We start from the raw sequence: 17,625 nt of genomic DNA, 5'->3' as shown, positions 1-17,625 counted from the left end.
TTACAATTTCACATTTTAAGTCCACAGTTAAGTTTTAACTCTTCCCCATTCTACTTAATGCCAGTCTCCATAGTAGCAGTTCATGGAACATTCAACTAAACTGACAGGTCACAAGTTCACCATATTTTCAAGTTCACCACACAATGTTGCAAATGCAAATAGCAGATAGCAGATGTGGTTGACATTTTCAAAATATCACCTTATCCTATCTACTGTACATTTTAAACATGTTTTACTAACCAAAAATAAACATGCTTTTTAAAGGAAGTAACATGCACCCTATTTTTGAATTTCAATGTTCTTAAACAGCCAATCAATTTTCTACTTTTTCCAAAACTGCATCTTGACCACCATTTTACATACCTCTCATTCTACCAACTGACTACCTCAGCTACAGACGTCTTTTCATTACTTCCAGCCATCCCTTCAAGATGCTTACAGTGTGGATTTTTGGACACAGCTATGTTTTCTTGTGCAAGAGGTATGCTGACCACAGAGGTATTGACAAAAACCTAGCTTTGCAAAATGTGGATATTAAATGGATTCCACGGAGAGGATTAAAGTGGCACCAATTGATGCCTTTGGTTAAAACCTTTTTGCATCTCCAACCCCCTGACCTCATGATTGTGCACTGTGGTGGCAATGACTTAGGCACATTGACTGGGGTAGGTCTGGAAATGCTAATGAAGCACACCTTTGCACAATTGATGTTACTTTTGCCTCAAACTGTCTTTTTACACTCTAATATATGCCAAAGAGAGAAATGGAAGTGGTCAAATCAATTCTGTCCACAGATTGAAAAAGCTAGGAAACATGTCAATAAAGCTGTTTCTGCATACCTAAGAGATCATAGAATGGGGTTTAGCTATAATAACAATATACGTGTTGATATGGATGACATCTACAGAAGTGATGGAGTACACTCCACAGATCAAGGAAACCGAGTCTTTCTCAACAACCTTTTGATCTGCATCCGTATTTACATGTAGCTACAACAAACTTATAATAAACACAAGGGCTCTTTTCAGAGCCACCCTAAAACATAGTGGTGAATATAATAATTTTTTTCACATACATTTTATAAAATATTTTTTGTGGATTTGCGCATCTGACACGTATCTGCAAAAGCATGAATTCAATGTACTACAACACATTACACTTTTCAAGTTTAACTGTTATTTTTAAATTTTATATATATTAACAAGTCTATCAATTGTAATCTTGTCATTAACTTTAATCATACTACCTCTTTAAAACAACTTCACAAATACAACACTACCTTCTAAATTATATACTACCTAATTATTTGTTTAAGATGAATTTGCAAATCCAACGCAACGTTACATGGGGGGGGCGCTGAGAGCCGTGCTGGAGTCGCGACTCCAAACTCAAAAAACAAAAACGGCCCACTTCCATTATTCGGTATTCGCCCCAGGGACCCCATCCCCCGGAGCCTGGCCAGCATTTGTTTTAATCTTTATTTTGGAGGGAGGCCACGTGGCCCCCCTCCTGAGGCCTATAATGGCCCCGGGAGTCCCAACCTCTGGGGCATTGCCTTGTTTTTATTTTTTATAAAAATAAAATACTACTGGAGGGGGGCTGCATGGCCCTCCTTCCATTGGCCACTTCTGGCCCTAGGGACCCCATCTCCCGGGGTCGGCCCTCAGCATTGGGAACCGTGGGGGGAGTCCCAATGTTTCCTGCTCTCGCATCCAAGAAGCAAAGCAGAAGTTTACTATCACATTGATGTTTGCTATGACAGGGCGGGAGCACGGCTCCCGCCCTGTCATAGCAAACAACAATGTCCCGGGCGTGGGCACCCTGGGACAATGCTGGAGCCGCCCTGGGGGGGTGGCGGTCCCCAGGGTGTTTGTGGGCTCCAGGAGGGGGGTCACACTGCCCCCTCCCAACTAATTTAAGCCCCTCAACTAATTTGAGGTGGTGTTCCCTGGGCCCCAGGGGTCCGCAACAGACCCCCGCACTTACATATTTACATATTCAATGGTCGCCAGGGCAGTGTGGCATAATTAAAAAAGCCCCGGGGAGGTGGTAGTCCCCAGGGCTGTGGGGGGCCGCATGCCCCTGCATATAATTATATAAACCCCTGGGAGGTGGCGGTCCCCGGGGCTGCGGCGGCCCCCGCTAATTATTTCGGCATTGCCCTCGGGACCTGGCTCACCCGGGGACTATAACACAACAAAACGCGAAAGCATGTGCTTGTTTTTTTTTTCACCGGATTCGTGCACCCAGTGCAAAGTCACCCAGATTATTATTTTTTTTTAAAGGCTTTTTTTGGGCCCTGTGGGACCCCCTGACCAAGCCTAGAGGGTCAGGGTGTTTGTACTCTTCCCCAATTTCTTGTTTTTTTTATTTTTTTTCACCCTTTTTCTTGTGACTCGGTTACCGAGTCAGAGGCTGGCTGCCAACACTTCCTGGTTTGGAATGTTGACAGCCTATTAAAATTAAGCTCGTGCACGGGAAGAGTCGCGAATCCTCCTCAGCGCTCAGATATCAATATTTTTATTTTTTTAATTTCCCAGCAACTACTGAACGGATTTATACAATTTTTCTGAACCAAGAGCTATCTTTTTGCCAAATTTGGTGTAATTCCGCTCAGCAGTTCGAGAAGGAGCTGTGTCTAAAGTTCCTATTGAAATTAACATGGGGAAAATGTGTTTTGAGACCCCCTTTTTTTCTCGGCCCCTGCTTGACGAATCACCCTGAAACTTTCAAGATAGGAGCTGACTGGAGCGGGCCATTAGTTTAGAAAATTTTGCGAAGTTTTGTCAACTGGCGCCAAAGATATTGGCAAATCAAAAACGCTTTTGCTATGGAAACTAGGTCCTAACTATAACTACCTAATATATATATGTATGTGAATATATATATTCACTGAAAAAAACATAGGTTTCAGGGCCGTTATAGTTACTTGGACGTTTCACTCGAACAAAACCATTGAAATTCCCCCTTTATAGTTAGTTCAGCTAACTTGCGCACCCGCAATGCACTGCTGATGACGTCACATATTACATCACTCATGACATGGTTAGTGACATCACTCATGACATCACTAATGACATCTCAAATGTACCGGGGGTAGGCACCCCGGGACACTGTAGGAGCCGGCCCTGGGAGGTGGCGGTCCCCAGGGCCATCAAGGGCTCCAGGAGGGGGGCCGCGCAGCCCCCTCCCACCAGTTAAAAGCTCCGGGGGTGGTGGTCCCCGGGGCTGGGGGGTCCGTCATGGACCCCCCCTATTTTAAATGTTAGTGCCCCGGGGAGGTGGCGGTCCCCGGGGCGTGTGGGGGGGGCTTTAGCCCCCACATAGGTTTTTTTTATTTTAATTTTTTTTTAAAGAAGCCCCGGGGGTGGGGGACCCCTATTATAAAAAAAAGAAGCACCGGGGGTGGCGGTCCCCGGGGCTGCGAGGGGGCCGCATATATAACGTGAAAGCCCCGGGGGTGGCAGTCCATTAAAATAAACAAAATGCCACGGGGATTCCCCCCCCCCCCAGGGCTAATTAACAAAAAAATCGGCCTTGGGTTGTTTTTTTTTCGCGAGATAAGCGTACCTACGTGTATCCCGCAATTGTTTTTAAAAAAATTTTGCGGCCTTGTGGGACCCCCTGAGCAGGCCTAGGGGGTCAGAGTGTTTCTATCCTGCCCCCTTTGCGTGTTTTTCGTGTTTCTTTTGCTGCTTTCTTATGCCTCGGTTCTACCGAGGCACAAGATGGCTGCCAACACTTCCTGGCTTGGAGTGTTGACAGCCAATTAGGAATATATGATATTACAACGCATTCCGTTGTAACGCATGCCTTTACCACGCATGCGTTACAACGCGAATGCCCTTTCCTCGCATAACCTTTACCACGAATATTCCCTTACCACGCATACTTTTACAACGATTTTCGTTGTAAATGTACGCATGATAAGGGCATATTCCTGCTAACGGTCATTTCAGTCCCCTTTTTTAAAATATTTTTTACATTGAGTACCCACACATGCTCCGCGATTTTACCGGTTACTTACATTTCATGTTGATTCTTTTTTTCATCTCGCTTGTTGTGGCATAGTTATCATTTTTCCAGTACTCTAGTGTAATTCCCTTCCAGTCACAAGATTGAGGCACGTAGTGACGGCCGCGCCGGGTGGCTTGCAGCCAAGACACGCTTCAAAATGCTTCACTATTCTGTCACTTTCTACGTTATTCCCACATCTTTAAATAAAATCGTTGCCCATTTAAAACACGGTGCGTTTATTTTGGGGGGAGACCCCCCAAACCCCATTTGCTTTTCACACTTTTTTTTTACAGCCTTTACCACACATGCTTTTACTACATATCTCGTAGAAGAGGTATGCATGGTAAAGGCTATTCGTGTTAACCACGCATGCGTTGTAATGCATGCGTGGTTAATGTTATGCGTGGAAATGGCCGCGTTGTAGTGGCCGTTTCCCACCAATTAGCATGCAGCTCGTGCTCGGGAGGGTACGCGTATAATCCTCGGACGGTACGCGTACGGTACAACTTCGCGAATATATCTATGATTTTACTTTTGATTTTCTAAGGAACTACTGAACAGATTTACACCATTTAACAAAAAGCATAATCTGCGAACCAAACTCTACCTTTTTGCCAAATTTGGTGTAATTCCGTTCAGCAGTTCCAGCTGTAGCCTCACTTAAAGGTCCCTAGGGAAAATTGCTTGGGGAAAACACATTTTGGGACCCCCTTTTTTTCTCATCTCCCACTTGACAAATCAACCCGAAACTTCCAGGGAAGGAGCGAAGCGGAGCAGGCCATTTTCTTTGAGAATTTCACGATGATTCGTCAACCGGCGCCAAAGTTATTCCAAATAGAATGTTGCGGATTTCCTATGGAAACTAGGTCCTAACTATAACTACCTACTGGCGACCGCCAGTAGGTAATCAGAAACCACACTTTTGGTTCACCACAACCCTCGGAATGGCGAAGAAGAGGTATGGACCACAGCGTGAATGGTGAAATTGCAGTGCTTTAATTGCAGAAACGGAGGAAATTCATGGCATCCATTAAAATAAAAAGCAATTGCCCAGAATGAGGAGTTTCAACCGCGTTTCCACGGTCATGATCACATGACACACTGGACCAGTTATAACTCTTAAATAGTGACCACACTCTTAGTTGATACTGCTCAACCACACCTCTTTGCAGTAAACAGAGATAAAAGACTTGCTAGAGAATAAACTCTACTGTTTTCAATTGCTGAATACAATAAATACAACTGTTTGTAAATGAATGAATAACTGAGTAAAAATACATGAATGTAAAAATACGGTAAAAACTGTAAAACAGATAAAAAGGCATATAAATACAGACATATTTAAACAATCAGATCATAGTGATAAAATGTGCCTATACCTTGATAAAAAAAATAGTTATTTCCGATAATCCTACTCAGTTTCTGTTCTCAGAGAATATCTCCAGCACTCTAATATTCCTACTGCAAGTACCCTAAAACAGCGAAGAAATATAAAGTGCAAGTGCAAGTGCAAAAATGTGCAAAAAACAAGAATTTGTACAAATATACTATACACGTTATGAGGCCAATGGTAAACCCACTTTTAATGTAATGCAAGTGCAAAATGCTGCATAAACATATGACTGAGTGCAAAAGTGTCCCGGCTGTTAGACTGCTATTATTCCACCCGGAGGTCCCATTTGACCCGATTACATTATATTTAAGCTTTTAACGTTACTACATTTGGACCTCTCTATCTTGCGCCATATCGACTAAAAACCTCCCTTATGGGGAATCTTCTGGCATTTTTGAAGAAACGACTGGGCCCACTATCATTTGGATAAATCCACTGTGCTGGATGCACTCTTGAAGCCTATGTTCATATCTTTATGTATCATGTATCTCTGTATGACTCTGGTCGCCGTCCTGGCATCGTAACCCAGACACTACTTATCTCCTTTGCTTGCACACAAATTTGTTGCCCTGAAGAAGGTGTGACCCAAACGAGGGTCTGACACTGAAACGCGCGTCGGTGCTGGAGCCACTGTGCTCCCTTTGCTTGCAATTGATCCTTGGAGAATTAACCTGAATATGGACTGTATCTGTGCTGTATAATGACAATTAACTAATTTTGGATGTTCCATTGCATCCCACATTGTCTGATGTGTTTATGTGATGTAAATTTTGTTTTGTTTCATAAGACTGTGTTTGTCACTAGTTAATGCATTGGTATTTGATGGAATGTCTGAAGACGATGAGTCAGTAACTGCTTGTTTGTTTAAAAGTGTGTGCGTATGCAGCTCAGGATGTTTGTATTATCTTGTGGACAATTCTTGTCTTTTATCTCTTTTTTACTATGTTGATTAAATAAATTAAAGAAATATGATATCCCTAACGCACAAGGTCTCTGTACTATTAATGTGAAAGGTACCACACCCAGGATTGTCTTGTATATATCAGTGACGTATTGCACTATTATAAAGAAATCTTTAGGCAGAGTGTCTGTTCTGATTGTTCATTTATTGTTCCCCTGCCTTCTCTGCGACAGTTCTCAACTGAACATTAGGAAATGGGATATGGACGGAGAAAGGTAAACATGAGATCACTCTAGGAAAGATGCACCCCAAGGACGCCTAACCTATAAAAAATTGTGCAAATCCTCTCCCACGTTCAAACCATTGGGTATTCTAGTGTATAATTGAAGAATGAACAGGTATTCAAGTTGGCGTAATTGTTTCTCCCTGTTTCAGCCACAGATTGATTTGGTCACTGACCCGATCACAAAATATCTGAGATAATTCAGATTATTCTGGTGGACGAGTTTCAAATGTCATGCAACTGGGTAATTGGGGTCCGAATTGACCACAGCTCATAGGTGTTGAAGGATCCTGCTGTGCACCTGGCGCTTAGTGCTCCCAACATACCTCAATTTGCAGGTACATTCCAAGATGTAGACTGCATAATCAGTCCTACAGGTATAAAAACCCTGAATCTTAACAGGAGTAGGATCGAATGCTGTGGTGTATTCTGTAGTATTCACCCCAAATGTACACGCTCAACAGGATGAACATTTAAAGAAACCTGTCTCCGATGATAGCCACGTAGTTGTAGAACTGGCTTCCGGACTGCTTCTAACCAGAGCATCCCGCATAGATGGTGCATGTCTAAATGAAAGAACAGGTAATTTGGGCAAGTTCTGAGATAAAGTTACGTCAGTCAAAACTATAGGCCAGTTGGAATACAAAATGTTCCTAATCTGTTTCTCATTACAACTATAAGTAGTTATGAGCCTAACTACATCTGGTGGCTTCATGTTTTGGGTGGGAACAGCGGGTGTGGAACTGATGTTGGTGATTGTTTGTTGAAGGCATGTTTCCCTACTAATGCTGTTAGCCTTCTCCAGGGCTGCTTGTAACTCTTTGATCTTACAGACCCATTTAAAAAAACGCTGGGTGCCTTCAGTCTGACATTTATTTGAATCCTTTTCAGAATTGCATATTCACCAGATTCTCAAAAATTCCCGTAGGGGATGCTCCGGATTAAATTACCAGGATGAGAGCTACTTGTGTGCAAAATGAAATAGCCAGCAGTGCTCTTCCTATGGAGTTTCGTGCATACTTGATTGCCCTCAATATATAATTCCACATCCAGAAATTGCACACAATAACTACTGATCTGGGCAGTAAAGTTGAGATTCAACACATTGATATTAATAGCATTGACAAATGTTTCAGCAGCTTCTGCAGACCCTTTCCATATCTTGCAAACAATATCTATAAACCTCCACCAGTGGAGGACATGTGCATCAAACACGATTTTGTGGCGGTTTCTGAGGACATGCTACTCCCACCAGCCAACGTGAAGTTTTTCATAGCTGGGAGAGAAGCATGCCCCCATTGCCACTCCACAAAGCTATTGGTAAACTTCTTTGTTAAACAAGAAATAGTTGTTTATTAGACAAGTCTCAATCGTTTTTAAAATCATGACATTGTGCTCATAAAGCTGAATGTACCGTTTACTCAAAAAATATTTAACCGCCTCAATACCATCTGTGTGATGTATGCCCGTATACAATAAGCTCATGTCCATAACCATGAATAGATAGTCTTTTTCCCATTTGAAAGTTTGGAGTTTAGATAGAAAATAGCTGGTGTCTTTGATGAAAGAGGGAAGACTTTCAACATATTCGTGTAAAAAGTAGTCCACGTATTTTGACATGGGCTCCAAGAGACTCCTCTGGGCAGATATTATCGGTCCGCCTGGGACAGGAGTTACATTTTTATGGACTTTTGGAATGAAATATAACAGAGGGGTTATAGAGTGTTCATTTTTCAGGAAGCAGAATTCATCTTTACTGAGAAGGCCCATCCGTTTCCACTGGGCTAAGCCTTTAAAAACACAATCCTTGACTTGTCTGAGGTCCGAAAAAGAAGCAGGCTTCATCATTGAGGTGGCGTAGGGCCTCCTGCATGTAAAGTTCCCTCGGCCACAACACGATTTTGCCCCCTTTGTCTTCCTGATTGATGATAAGATTTTTGTTGGCTCTTAGTTTGCGGATAAGATTGAAGTACTGGTATCCCGATGTCTTCTGTGATAGGTGTTATGCTTGACGGTTCTATTCAGTTTTTTAGATCCTCAATGACACATTCGCTGAATACAATTGCGTCCTTTGTCAAGATTGGGATAAAAGTACAGGTCGGGCGAAAGGGGCTTTTGACTGACTTGCTGCACTGAATGCCCACCTCCAACAGTTCGCTTTGTGTAGAACATGATGTTGACTCGTCATTAGAAGCTAATGAGTTCAATAGTCTGAGAGTGCTAATATCAGATACCTGGAGGTCTGGTTTAGCTGTGTTGACTTGTCCCGTCGCAGTTTTAGTTCCCTCCGTGTTTTTTAATTTATGAAATTTAGGGAGTTTGACTTTCCTTATGAATTTAAATACGTCCACTCTTGCCTGAGTGTACTTAAAGCTGTTACCTGGACAATACGACAGGCCGAGGGAAAGCAGCTGTATCTCCGCAGTTGATAAAACGGTATCTGAAAGATTGATGACTATATTATCACTGTTATTTATTGTTGTTTGTTCCATTTCCTGGTTCTCGTTCCTATGCCTCTGTTGGCGCCTCCAAAGTTTGCGCCTCTACCCCCTCCGCTGGTTTCTGCCTCGTTTGGTTTGTTCTGGTGATTGCGAGGCCGCAGAGTCTGGCGGCGGTCCTGAGATAAAAAATTCAATTCCTCTGCTGGTGTAAGGCTAGAAATTGCCCTGCACACGAGAACTTCTTTCTCTGCTGTCATCTGATTCGCTACTACTGAGTGCAGAGCTTGTGTCAAAGCTTAGGGAGTCTGGGCCTGTTTGAAGTGGAGGAGAGACAAACGGGGTTTTCGAAGCCAAAGCGTGTCTTTTGGCGTTGTCAATCTTTTTGGAAAAAGTTAATTTCCTACCCGTCTCATAATCTCTTTTGTCTCTTCCGAATTTGAAAATCTTGCGTGCTTTTATAGTGTCCTCATACTTTTTTAAGCGAGCCTCGATTTCTTCACGTCCCTTTTTGATCTGATCTTTTTTCTCGTGTCCTGCTAGAAGTCCATTCACTTTGTCGACTTCTTTGAGGATTTCTGCTCTGTCAATCTCTGTGAACTTAATCAAAATAAGGACCAAGTTGTTGGCGGCCCACTCAGTCAACATTGAAGGATTAGGATTCTCGAATGAGAGCGCTATTATAATCCTTAGACCTCTGGGGATTCTCTTGGCATCTCTATATTTCTCGAGGGTTTTTTCTGCCACCACTTAGTTAATTCTGTTTTGAGTAATTTCTCCAAGGTTTTGAGTAATGATTTAATGTCACTGTTGTTACTTTGATTTATGGTAATGCCGCTTTGCACTTCCTCGACATCAGGTAAATAGAAAAACAAGCATTTAAAAAGCAATGGTCTCGGCATTATTAAAGGTAGAGCTATCGGCATTGCTCATGACATTTTTTTTTTTAATCATAAATAAATGGCATTGTCATTTACATTGCCAATAGCTTAATCAATAAATAAATGGCAATGTCATTTACAATGCCAATAGCTTAATGGCTCGCAAATGCATGACCTATTGCATTTACACCCACACAGAGCCACACACACAAAGCCACCCACACACATACAGAGCCACCCACACAGAGCCACACACACAGAGCCACACACACACAGAGCCACAGACACAGCCCCCCCACACACACACAGAGCCCCCCACACACACACAGAGCCCCACACACAAACACAGAGCCCCACACATACAGAGCCCCACAAACACACAGAGCCCCACACACACAGAGCCCCACACACACACACAGAGCCCCACACACACACAGAGCCCCACACACACAGAGCTCCACACACACCCAGAGCCACACACACACCCAGAGCCACACACACACCCAGAGCAACACACACACCCAGTGCCACACGCACCCACCCACACACACAGAGCCACACACACAGAGCCACACACACAGAGCCAAACGCACCCACCCACACACACACACAGAGCCACACACACAGAGCCACAGCCACACACACACAAAGAGCCACACACACACAGAGCCACACACACACACAGAGCCACACACACAGAGCCACACACACCCACCCACACACACAGAGCCACACGCACCCACCCACACACAGAGCCACACACACACACACAGCCACACACACACACACACACACACACAGCCACACACACACAGAGCCACACACACACTCAGTGCAGGTGGGGCGATAGGAGGGTTGTTAAGAAAGTGCACAGGTGTGGATGTTAGCAGCACATCTCTGTATTCTTGTTCACAATTTGTTTATCAACATGAGGGGATAATTTGTGACTTTCTTTAACCATCACATCATGACGGAAGTACCAATAAAATATTTAAATATTAGTTTGTGCTATATAAAAACACTTCTCACAAAACACACCAATGCAGGGCTTCTTACACATTTTAAAATTATGGATAGGTCACCAAAGAACACATTCCAAACCATTTTGCTGCACATGGTTTGCTAATGCCCAAAGCTTCTGCTCCTATCAGCCCATCAATGTTAAAGGTTTTGCAGTTATAAATCTAAACAATTGCTACCCCGCCTCCTCTACTTCCACCCTATCTGAAATGTGCATATACATAGGTCTCAGGCATGGCTAACTGAAAATAAGTACTTGAGTCCTCCCTCATTCAAGTTTCTGCCATAAATAACGCGTCCAGAATCCTTTTTTTTTTTTAACTAGTCATAAATATCTAGAGTGTGTTTGTGCAAAGAGTGAACTTTAATCAGCGCCGCCTTCCATTCTATTCGACTCTCTCTGGATTTTGCCCTGTAATTGTCCTGATGGTTCAGGGGGTAAACGCTATGTTTACAGCTGCCACATGAGATACTGTCAACACAATCTACGAAAAAAGGGACTGCATCCCTTAGTTTCCGCCTCCTCATACCCTTTAGTTCCGCTGACGTGTAGATACTAATTGACCCACCTTCCACAGCAAAACCAGAATAATGGCTGGCCGGTCTCGGGACTCAGAGGGGGACAGACGAGCCGGACTTATGCGTACTTCTGGCGCACATGTTTTCGCTGCAGCCATCTATGTATCCACAAAAGACTCCTGATCAGTTACGGAGCACTAGAGCACACCAGACACAAGATGGCGTCTCTACATGTCATGACCAAGCCCACATCCTCGCCTCGCTATCGTGTATCAGTTTTTCCCAATCAAGCCAAACACGTTGGACAGGCTGAGCTGCAGCTTGAAGTTTGATATCTCAGTGGATATTGCGAAAACAAATGCAGAAAAGATTGTAAAAACCACTTAAAAATTGGTTTAAAAACATTCAATTGTATTCAATTTAGCAAAATCCCCAAACAGGCTCAGCGATTCAAGGACAGCCGAACTCGCCACAATTCCCTCTCAGTACCTAGTAATGGCATGGTTGCACTGCAATCACCAATATACCGGAGAAAGAATCCTCCTGATCAGTTAGGGAGCCCTGCAATGCTCCATACACAAGATGGCGTCGCTCTGTGTCCTGACCAAGCGCCCCTCCCAGAAACCCTCGCCTCGCCACTGTATATCAGTAATGCACAATCAGTCCAAAAATGTTGGACACGCTGAGCTACCACTTGAAGTCTGAGTGGATAGCGCAAATATAAACATACAGAAAAAAAACCAATAAAAAATACGTTGAAAAGAATTGCTGCGAGGCGCTGACTCACGAGCCTGGAATCAACCCGAGGGCGGTGTCAGCCTCTTCCGGCGGCTCCCACTGAAGGGCCTAGAAGACCGTATCCCACAGGAAGCGCCCGAGCCTGGAATCAACCCGAGGGGCGGGGAGCGCTGCTTCCCTCGCACACCCAGGGGCCTGTAATCTCACTGCGGTGTCAGCCTCTTCTGGCGGCTCCCACTGAAGACGACCTTATCCCACAGGAAGCGTCCAAGCCCTCAGTGCACAGGCCTCTGGGCCACCGGCGAAGGAGCTGTTCTGAAAATGCAGGAAGGTGCGGTGCAGTGTTTTTCTAATTGACTGAGTTCAGGCAGCAACAGCAAGCATGAGCTCTTCCGGTTCAAGAGCCATCACGAGCCCCCCCCCCCCGTAAACTAAATGTGACTACTTTCAAAAAGGTCAAGTGGAGAAAGAAGACAGAAGTATTACCCTCCCCAAGGTTTATAGTGGGATAATGCAGCTTCAGACCGCTGCCAGCACAAAGTTCGATGACAGGGCAGAACAAGGGAGAAAGAAACTCCACGTTTCTTCGAAGCGAGGCAGAAATGCCTCGGAGAAAGCAGGGTCATTTTTCGGATTGAGGGGCGTGTTTACGTTCTCTCCTCTTCCTATTCGCTGGAAGGTAAAAATCCAGCCAATGGGAAGAAGAGAGAAAGTAAATAGAAAGAAACGAAAAAACACACCCCTCAATCCGAAAAAGACGGGGCTTGAAACGAGTGATGCCCCTCTCCAAGAGGGGCGGGCTCCAAACCCCTCTAAGAAACATAAAATCTTCGGCTCCGCCCACTGCTACGCAGTGCGACGGTCCTCGACCTAAAAAGGGGGCTTCAGCCGCAGCCTCACGGTCCCGCATCGCATCCGCTGAAGACATGGATGCTATTTGTTGTATACGCATAGCAGTGCTGATTGGAGATACAAACGCACTGAAAATACGATTTCACAATCCCTCCACCTGCAACAGTCACTATAGGGCGCCTGGCAGGCTTACCGCTGGACAATTCGTTGGGCTGCTTGGTGTCCTACGACTCCCCCAGGTGCCGCCGAATCTTCCTTTGGAACGCCGGAACAACTTCCCATGAACTCCCGACTGCGGGGGCAAACTTCGAAGATACCGACTGCGGGGGGCAAACTTCAAAAATACCCCTTCCGGGGGGTGTGTGTGTGTGTGTGTGTGTGTGTGTGTGCGTGTGTGGGTGCGTGCGTGTGTGTGTGTGTGTATATATATATATATATCGTCCACCAAATTTGGCAGATCTAATCTAATGGGCTGGGTGTCTGACCCCCAATTGGAGGGTTAAGGCGCCAAATTCAAGAACGTGCGAGCAAATCCGGCATTGAGGATGCAGAAGTCAACATTGCAGGTACGTCGTTTGAAAGAGAGGATACTATTACAGATGGAAATGAAACTTGAGAGAATTCACCTTTTAAACAAACAAAACTGTGTTGCAGACAACGGTAACTTTTAACAGGACAAAATAATCATACCATTTTGAGTTAGCTTGTCTAAAATTAAACCCCACTCTTCTGTGAGTATCCTCAATAATGCAATGGCGACTTCATAGTTTATTTTAGGTACAACTAACAGCACAAGACTGATCAAAAACATAACCAAATTGTCTCCTTACCTCCCAGGCCATGTAAATGTATTTACATTTCCTAAAATATTGGTTTTAAAATACTGGGGGGCATTAAAATATATTCAATAGTCGCAGTGCAGTCTGTCTGATATATGCAGTTTTAAAACATGATTTAAAAATAATTAATTCCTTAGCAACATAAAACGAAGGGAGGTCTGTCATAGAAAAATGCAATACTTACGGACAACAGGAAACCTTCTACCGGCCAAGAGAGCACATCACGTCACTGGTTGTTGATCAGCTCCTATTTAACACTAAACGATCACGGTGCTTTAACACAACAGAATACTCCTCATCAACGCCAGAGATTGTAAGCACATCCTGCAGCACCCGGGGATCACGCATAAGACAGAAAACATTTACTTTACTGTGTCAAGTATTATCATAGGCTACATCAAACAGAGTTGGTTGGATGGTAGAAGCCAGCTGGAGAGCCTCTGGCAACTGATCACCTATTGCAGCCAGCCATGTTCTACAGCTGGAAAGGCAGAAGGGGACAACTGTTTTCTACTGAGTAACATTTATATAGCGCCTACTGTCCCAATGTGGGGTACTAAAGCACTTGTGCACATGGGTAGCATGCTACACCCTGCAGGGCGTTTGGTTGGAAGTGTGCTCTCTTTGTTTTGATCCTGCGTAGTAAGGGTCTCCACATCACGCGTGATGACCACCAAGATGCGGTTATCATGTTTTGTGATACTTTGCTTAGCAGTGTGATGGATGAAGAAGTGTGAGAGATAGACGCGCTGTTTTTGGTTTTGAGTAAGCTTGCAGAACAGTTTTGCAGGCTCCTGTACGATGTTGCTTATGATCATAGTCCACATAGCTGGTTACTGCACAGGGTTGTACATTTTGGGATTTGTGGTTAAATATGTATGTTGCGGAACAGACATAAGTTGCATGCAGAGATGGTGGGGATACCTGCTAGGATGGACTTTGTTACTATCTTCCTATATATAGCTGTCATATACATTGTCATTGTGAAATGTCAAGTAGTTGTCATAGTATGTAGATGTTTAGAACTTGCAGTAGAGGACTACATTATAGCCCTCTGTGGTCCAGTGGTTTGTTGCAGATCTCTTAAGTAAAGTCATGCTTGTTTAGTTGGTGATATGTGTTTAATTGCTGTGGACTGGTACAGTACAAGGAGCTCGGTGCTTATTTTGAGCTGATGGCAGCCAGTGGGGCCCACTGGCACTCATTTTTAGGGACTGTCACTTACTTTTCCTCATCAAACATATAAAGAAAGCAATAGAGGAAAAACACACAAAGTGGAAAGAAGGAGGAAGTGAAAGACATAAAAACTGTTGCAGAGGGCGAAAGTAGAACCTGAAAGAGTGAGGTAAAGGGACAGGTAGTGCCTGATAGCGGATTAAAGAGTCTTGCGCTGGATTCAAGTATACCCAGCCTTGGTATTCGGCCCGTTGACATTTAATTGTATCGGCAGCAGGATCTGAGCAGAGGAAGCAACAAGTGAGAGTTTATTTATTTATTTATTTATGTAAGAAGTTTTATATAGCGCTAGCCAGACCGGGGGGTATCGGAGCGCTTCACATCAGTTATAGAGCAAATGAAATTAGAGCAGAACATAATATAATACAATAACGCAGGACGGACGTAATGACAATGTCACAGAGTTCCGAAGCGAGGACTTGAAAACACCGCATCCAGGAGGGGTGAGGAGACAATCTCAGGGCTCCAGCTGTTTCTATCTGTTCGCTAGGGCTCCTTCGAGGAAGAGGGTTTTGAGCTGATTTTTTGTAGGATTACATCTTACCAGAAAGGAATTGCAGTAGTTCATGATGAAGTTTTGGAAGTGTGTTATCTTTAGTGATCTTCCATGGATGACTTCCAGGCCTTTTCCAATCTTGCCTACACGATTTTTGTTGCTGTTCTTAAATTCAGGTGGGACAGCTTTGTGGCACATGGGTGCAGAGCCATGTCCCCTCTGATTATTCTTTCTCGTGTTTGCATGCACATTTTTCTTGCTTGTGTGCACAACTGAGTGATGAGATGTGCAACTTGGCAAATCGACCAACTACCACTTAAAGGTAGACAATAAGCATTGGCAATGCCAATAGGTCTGGCTTTTAAATTAAAGTTACTCCCTACTCACTTATTGGTTTGGGCACTGAATATGTCATCCTACATGCACTCTGTCACCTATCCTTGAACGTGTGCATCAATTAATCTCTTATTCATATATACATTTCACCACTTACACAACTACGATACTACGCATGCACAAATTGAGTCCCCTACGTAACATAAATTAACAGAATAAAAGTAGAAAAAAGAAAACATGCTACTGTCTTAAAATGACAGATGTATAATTGCACTTACAAAATTAAAGCAGCAGGTGGATGTCTTACACTGGTATTGTACATAGTTTTGGATGTCTTGTAATGGTATTGTACATTTTGTATAGTTCCAGCTGGCTGGCATGTTAAAACTGTGCTGGCCATCTTGCGACAGTGAAAACAATGATGCAGTATGGATAATATCATCCCATGATGGTCAGCTAATTTAGACGCAGTGGCTGAGTAGGTTCCAGTACACCGCAGATTAAGTGTGCCTCGAACAAGTAGCCAGTTAGCAATGGCTTTTTGTGCTTTAGCATGCTTTCAAAAGGAAAATTGAAAGAGCATAAGGAAAAAATGAAAAATACACATATAAGTAGAAAATAGAAAATGAATAGGCTGGCCTACAAGCTTTGGTAGTGAAGTGCACTCATTTTCAGACTGATGCGCACATGTGATCAAACAAATGTTGTCACTTACAGGGCCAGAGAGCCAATGACTAAACAGAGATGACCAGTTGCCCCTTGCTTTATGCTGTCACAGATGGAAGGAAACTGTAAATGACATACCATAAGAAAAATTAATTTGTCCTTGTCGGGTGCCATCAGACAGGGTACTCAGTTGAGGAAGGATGTGTTGTATGCAGACAGGGGATACCCATTTGTTGTCAGTTCCAAGTTTAAATGACACCCATACAGGCGGACACCCATACAGACTAGTGGCAGAAATGGCCTTAACAAATGCCCCACTCTGTATTTATATGGATGTATATTTATCTGTATATGTACTTATTGTTTCATAATTTGTTTCACAAGAGCCTGGCAGACAATTACATTTGTCCAGCCTTCTGAAGATATTCTAGCAAGAATTATTACACTTCAAATCTTGAGCCTCTAAGGTTTATTAAAGGGGGTAATCGACACCAAACTCCTTACCTAGAAACTATAATCTGTCAGATTTCAAGTAATAAAATACATCTGCTGGCTTCAACAGGGTACAATAACAATCCATCCATAAAGGCCTATTGGCGTTGAAAAGTGTTTCATAATAAATACATTTTGTGTACTGCTTTGGTTAGAACTTTTCATATGAGACAGATTACACCTATGAGATTTGAAATAAGTCTTCCCAATGAACCGATAAGGTCCACTGCATTTGTTATTGGCTCGTCATTGTAATCGATTCAGGCCAACTGTTTTGAGCATAAACTTTCCTACTAGGCAAACATCAGATATACTGCAATAAAATTACCAATATTTACAAAATTATAGTTGTCTAGACTAATACCATTTAGTGCAATTATGCATTAATTCTGCATCATTTTCTCCACATTTTGAGTGGTGTTTCCCTGCTTTGGCTCCCTTTTGCAGAATGCTTTATTTTCACTCATCGATTTTACTAATCACCCAAACACTTCTGTACTAACTCACTTAGCTTCTCA

The sequence above is a fragment of the Lissotriton helveticus genome, chromosome 8, assembly GCF_964261635.1.
Source record: "Lissotriton helveticus chromosome 8, aLisHel1.1, whole genome shotgun sequence".
NCBI classification, from domain to species: Eukaryota; Metazoa; Chordata; class Amphibia; order Caudata; family Salamandridae; genus Lissotriton; species Lissotriton helveticus.
This window is presented reverse-complemented; position numbering follows the sequence as displayed.